The sequence below is a fragment of the Octodon degus genome, unplaced genomic scaffold, assembly GCF_000260255.1.
Source record: "Octodon degus isolate 3935 unplaced genomic scaffold, OctDeg1.0 scaffold00048, whole genome shotgun sequence".
Classification (NCBI taxonomy): Eukaryota; Metazoa; Chordata; class Mammalia; order Rodentia; family Octodontidae; genus Octodon; species Octodon degus.
The window spans coordinates 612,263-618,818 of record NW_004524624.1 but is presented as its reverse complement, the minus strand read 5'-3'; the positions used below and the strand labels follow the sequence as shown (position 1 = coordinate 618,818).

Here is a 6,556-nt window from a genome sequence, read left to right as displayed (position 1 = left end):
TGTTTTGTAGAAATCTTCAATGACCTTTTAAATGGGTTCATCTAATGTATTTTACAGTCTTGAATAGCCATCATTTTGAGAGCTCTTTATTCTTTAGCCAGGCCCATACAGCAACTTCTCTTGCCTTCTGGATTATGCTCTTTGCTATTTTCTATATGCTACACCTGGAGATATTAGAATATTTTGAGTTTGTATAACTGGAAAACATTTTACTTTTAGTTTTCAAAGGTATGTTTGCTAAGTATAAAATTCAATGAGGACAGATCTTTCTTTTTTAGTCCTTTGAATTAACTAGTCTACTTTCTTACACACTTGTTTTTTTTCTAATGTGCAATAAGACGCTATTTAATTTTGTTCTTCCATAACTAATTTTTTCATGTATATGCTTTAATGATTTTTTCTTTAGAATAAGTTTTGTACAATTTCATTTTTGTGTATCTTGGTATGATTTTATTTGAATTTCTTGTGCAAAAGGTTTTTCTTGGAAATGTGGTCATGTATAACTTTTTTTTTTTTGTCAGTACCAGGTATTGAATTCAAGACCCCGTGTTTGCTAGGCAAGTGCTTATTCTACTAAGCTATCTCCCCGGGCCCATACTTTAAACTAAATTCAGAAATTTTAAATCTTTAAATATTTATTGCCTAACACTTTCTACTTTGAGAATTCTAATTATGTGAATATAAGTTTCTTAGGGCTGGCCAAATAGCTCAGTGAATTAAAGTGCCTGCATGCAGGCGCAGGAGCCGAGGTTCGATCCCAGTGGTGTGCTGAGATGGCAATTGAGACTGGGCATGGTGGTGCGTGCCTATAATCCTAACTCTTGGAAGGCTGTAAACAGGGGGATCACTATAAGTCTGATCTAGTAGTGAGACCCTGAACACCCTGTAGTCTCTTCTTTAAAATACAAGAAAAAAAAAAAAGAATGTAAATGTCTTGATTTTGGCACAGAGTGAACTATGATATGACTGATCTGTAAATTCTTTCTTCATTTTTGTTTTGGACAATTTTTATTCTTATATTCATTTAAGTTTGTAAATAATTTATTTACAATGTGCAATCTATTAATCTCATGCTATGTATTCCTTTCAGAAATGTTTCTCTAAAATTCACTCTATCTATATCTTATATCTTTCACATATTCTTCAATATTTGTTTATAATTTTTAATGTGCTATATAATCATTGATTTTCAATAAAGTTAATGAGAAAAAATAAAACATATGACATTTGCATTATAAATACATATTTTGGAGCCATGGAGATAGCTCAGCAGTCCAAGGACCTGCCTAGGCAAGCGCAAGGACCAGGGTTTGATCCCCAGTAACACATGCCATGCTGGCTCTGCCCTGGGGCCCCTGAGCAGAGCAAGGAAACCAGTCATGGTGTCACACACCTATAATCCCAGCACATGGGAGGCTGAAACAGGAGAATCACTATGAATCCAAGCTATATAGTGAGACCCTGTACCAAATGCATAAAATTTAAAAAAAATACATGTTTTCAATATTTGATAGTACTAGGAAATTACTTGCTTTTAGATATGTTAATATAGTTACATTTAAAGAAAGAGTCGTTTTTGAGTTATATATTGAAATATTTAGGGCTAAAATAATATAGTGTCTGGAATTCATGTCAAAATGCGACAGGAGCAGTGGCTTTGTCTGCCACCTGTCTCCAACTGGTGGGAACATCTTCCTCCTGTCATGTGTCTCAGTCCTGCAGTCTTTAGAGACCAACTACCATGCCTTCAATTAAGTTACAGAGTTCCGATGGAGAGATATTTGAACTTGATGATGAAATTGCCAAACAGTCTGTGACAATCAAGACCATGTTGGAAGATTTGGGAATGGATGATCAAGGAGATGATGACCCAGCTCCTCTACCAAATGTTAATGCAGCAATATTAAAAAAGGTCATTCAGTGGTGTACCCACCACAAGGATGACCCGCCTCCTCCTAAGGATGATGAGAACAAAGAAAAGTGAACAGATGACATCCCTGTTTGGGACCAAGAATTCCTGAAAGTTGACCAAGGAACCCTTTTTGAACTTACTCTGGCAGCAAACTACCTTGACATCAAAGGCTTGCTTGATGTTACATGCAAGACTGTTGCCAATATGATCAAGGGGAAAACTCCTGAGGAGATTCACAAGACTTTTGATATCAAAAATGACTTTACTGAAGAGGAGGAAGCCCAGGTACACAAGGAGAACCAGTGGTGTGAAGAGAAGTGAAATGTTGTGCCTGACATTGTAACACTATACGAATTGTTTCAAATACTAGCCACTGCTCTCTTTATAATTATTAATACTAGAGAAACAATAGACAAATGCAGCAGCAAAACAATTGCATTAGCATAATACTATCCTCATTGCATGTGTAGTTAGATTCCAAACCAATGGCTGAATTTCTTCTAGTCTGAGCAAAAGTTGCTGGCTTTCTTTACTCTGAATAAAACTGAACTGTGAGTTCTGTAGAAAGTTGACATTTTGAACTTTTTCTCTTTTTGTAAAGTTATTTCTGCATAGGTTATTGTCCAGTTAACTTTAGTGAGCTTTTCAAAGTTGGCATTGTAAATAAAACAACTTACAAAAGTTTTCTGCAATAGAGTTAACAAAATACTATCTTTATTCAGAAGGTGAAAATTGGAAGAAGGCTACTTGAAGTAACTATTCCAAGTGGGGTTGTCTAGAATGTCTTCCAGCCTCCTAGGCTCAAGCAGTATCACTGGTATAAATTAGCCTGCATGTAGCAGGACTCCCTTAGTTAGAACTGAGGACTTGTTTGATTTGTTTTAAAAATTTTAATCTCAGCTTTGAATATGTTGCCTAGAGACTCAGTAACTACTGAGTTTGTGGTTTGGGGGGAAATGTAACTAGACAGTTTGTTAGCTTTTCAGTTAAAGACAATACTGAATTAAAAAAAAATGTGACAGAAGCGAATGAGACTTGGTGTTGTGGCGTGTGCCTATAATTCCAGAGCTTGGGAGGCTGAAAACAGGAGATCACTACGAGTCCAATCTGTGTAGTGAAACCCTGTAGATCCTGTACTCAATACATTTAAATAAACAAACAAATAAGCTACAGAAGGCAGAGAAATAGATGATTTGGAATTATCAAAGTAAACAAAGCTGAGGCACAGATATAAGGAAGTCCACTATCCACTGTTATGTGTTTAAAAATCTTCATAAGGAACATGCTAAAATAGGATAACTAGTTTTTCTGGAAAGAATGGGTTGGAGAGCCATAAATGTAGAACAATGGCCTTTTGAAAACTACTGCAGTGATCTAGGCATAGAATATTTGTGCTGTGAGACTCTGAAATCAGTGAAGAGGTTGAGGAGTGGATCTGTGATATAATTTTGGGGTAACACCAACCAGGACATGGTGAATGACTGGAGAGAAGTAGTAAGACAAAGGAAGGGATCAAGAATGACTATTAGTTTTTGTCTTAAACTATGAGATGTGGGAAAGGACCTTGTTTCAGGGAATCAAGGGTTCTATTTGGATACATTAAATGTGAGATAGTTACATACTTATGTGATATCCAAGGGATCAGTAACAGTTGAATATATGAGAATTGGGTTCTGTGGGAGAGTCAGGCATATGGTGATGATTTAGACACCAAGAGCATAAATATTATAGTTGCTACTGAAAATCATGAGAACGTTTGAGGTCACTAAGGGATAGAATAGTGAGTATAAACACACAGCCCCAAGTCTTAGTACATTTCTGTGATGCTTCAATATATCCCATTTGGGTAGAGAAAGAATCCAGCAAGAAAGATTGAGGAAAATGTCCAGAAAGGAGCAGAAATACTGAAGACTGTGACATAACAGATGTGAAAAGAGAGTTTCAAGGAGAATGGCAAACCATACTGAATAGTTTTGAGAATTCAAAAGTTGTCAAGGAAGAGTGGTTTGGGGGCTGGTGAGATGGCTCAGTAGTCTAAAGCACCTACTTAGAACAAGCTTAGCAAAGCACAGGGACCGCAGTTCAATACCCCAGCACCACATGCCAGCCAGCCCCGCCCCCTGGTGGGCTGAGCTGGCCACACACACACACACATAAATAAATAAATAAATAAAATAAAATGAAATAAAAAAGAGTGGTTTGGTTATGGAGATTATTGGTAATCTTGAGAAAAGACGTTTCCTTAATACTTGAGATGGCTAGAAGCTACATGAGTGTAAATTTCATAGTGCCTGGGAAGTGTAAAAGGTGAGAACATATGGAGACAGCTTTTGAGATGTATGTTGTTCAAAGCTTCATTCCTATAAAACCATCAGGGTAAGTCAGCTTCATCATCCCTGAGTCTTCATTTTACTGTTTCTAAAGTTGCCACACTGCCGTAGACGCTATGACTTACTGCTATGAAATAGTTGGGATGGAGTAAGTAATTTTGTGAGTCTGTGTTCAAAAGTTCTCAGCAAAGAACTTAAAAACTATTTCTAGATTAAACCTCACACAGAAAACAAACAAAAATCCAACTTTCTGCAATTTTAAATATAACTCAAGTCAAAAAAGCAATTCTAGGTCATGAGTTACATTCATGGACTGCCTCCTCCCCCACAGGCATGCTGATAACCCACAGTCAGTCATTTGGCAGCAACATCTCTGACATTATCAGTGGGGAATTCCAATTTGAACTTTACTACTTTATGCAAGCATCATGTGATGCTTTGAAAATTGCTTTGCTGTCTAATGAGACATTTTAGAAGCCAAAAGCTTAGTATCATCATATCAGAGTATCTTTCAAAACTCTTTAAACTAGCCAGGCAGGAAGGTCCACGGCTAAGATGATCCCAGCTATCAGACAGACTGAGGAAGCAGCCTGGATAATTTAGTGAGACCCTGTGTTCCAATAAAATTTTAAAAAGGACTAGGAGGGACCACTAGATAGATCTTCCACTGATCTAGATAGATCAGTGGTATAAATGCCTGCCCAGCAAACGCAAGGTCCTGATTTAGATCCATAGTACCAAACAAACAAATGAAAAACAAAAACAAAGATACCACTTAGGAAAAAGGACTAAGGATGTAGCTCAGTGGTATAGTGCTTACTTAGGCTCTGGGTTCAATCCTCAGTGCTAAAAACAAAACAAAACAACCTTAGTTGTTATCCAAATTTCTTTACAGAAAACAAAAATTATCAGTAGAGATTAGGGATTTGACTTTTTAAAAAAGTTTTACTTCTCCCTAGGAATACATGCATATGGTCAATTTCCTGGAAAGAAAAACAAAAGATATATTAAATAGATGCATAAAAAGTAGTTCTAGTAAAGTTTGGAAAACATGAATAAAATATGAATTGCAAATGCCTGCCACTGTTATTTCTGGAGCAGAGCTTTTGGGCTAGAGCAGCATCATTTCATTGCTCTATTTTCACTAGAATATGTTGCAGCAGCTGTTCCAAGGGGCACAGAAATAATCAGTGTAATATAATGCCTCATGTACCTAATGACAAAAAAAGGCAGTTAATCTGGCATCATACCAAGCCGAGGGGTGAAGAAGGGGGGGTCTGTGGTACAGACTGGGGAAATCACTTTCCCGGCCTTTCAGTTACAAAGTACGCATGGATGCGCTGCTAGGGTACAGACTTCCCTCAGGGGTGCACTGAGAGAAGGCAATGGCTGCCTGCCTGTCTGGATAAGTCCACTTCTCTCTCCTCAGGTTTTTTTTTTTCCACAGCTGTCACAAAAGTTCAAACATTTCCTTCTAATATAAGAATCATGAATCCCAGCTCTCGGGAGGCTGTAAATAGGCAAATCACTATGAGTCTGATCTAGTAGTGAGACCCTGAACACCCTGTAGACCCTACCCTAAAAAAAAAAAAAAAAAAGTTTCTTTTCAAACAGTATTAGAACAATTGAGCATATGTGTGCAAAGCAAAAAAAAATAAAAAAATAAACCTTTTTTTTTTAAAAAAAGGATCATGATCTTTATTTGTGCTCTTTTAAATTTTTTCATTCTTTGGTACCAGGGATTGAACTCAGGACCTTGTGCTTGCCAGGCAGGCACTTATGCTGCTGAGCTATCACCCCAGACTCTGTGCTTATTTTTAAAAATGTCTTTTTATGTAATTGTCAGCCAAATTATGGCAAAACTGAAAGTATTACTTCCCACCAAAAACAACTTTAATGGCAGCTTACAAATTTCTGAGTGGGATTAGAGTTGCCAGACTCATACCTGAAGTTCTTAGTGTTCAGTTCTCTCCCTTCCTCTTCTCTTGTAGCCCCTAAGCCCTGACCTCTCTACTCCTTCCTCCTCTTACCACTGTCTTCCAGGCCTTGTTCACTTACACAGGACTCAATGCCACACTCTGTCACTGTGCATACTCCAGCTCAGCTGCTTTTCTCCACAGTACAGCCTTGTAGAATGTTATTCAACAAGATCTGTTTTAAAAGCTTTCCTCAAATATAATTAATACATCATAAAATTTACTTTTTATGAGCAGAATATATTTATTGAGAAAAGAAAGCTCCTGTCCAAAAGACGGGCAGGAGGGGGGCCCGAGCGGGTAGTTACCCCAAAATTTACCTTTTAACATATACAATT

The 6,556-nt window shown here is 37.3% G+C and overlaps 1 protein-coding gene and 1 pseudogene across 1 annotated transcript in view; one reads left to right on the top strand and one right to left on the bottom strand.

The window, feature by feature from the left end:
* Mcc (mutated in colorectal cancers) overlaps positions 1–6,556 on the bottom strand; it is a 592,098-nt gene that overhangs the window by 323,483 nt on the left and 262,059 nt on the right. The window lies entirely within an intron of this gene.
* Positions 1,742–2,256, top strand: LOC105742359 (annotated as a pseudogene).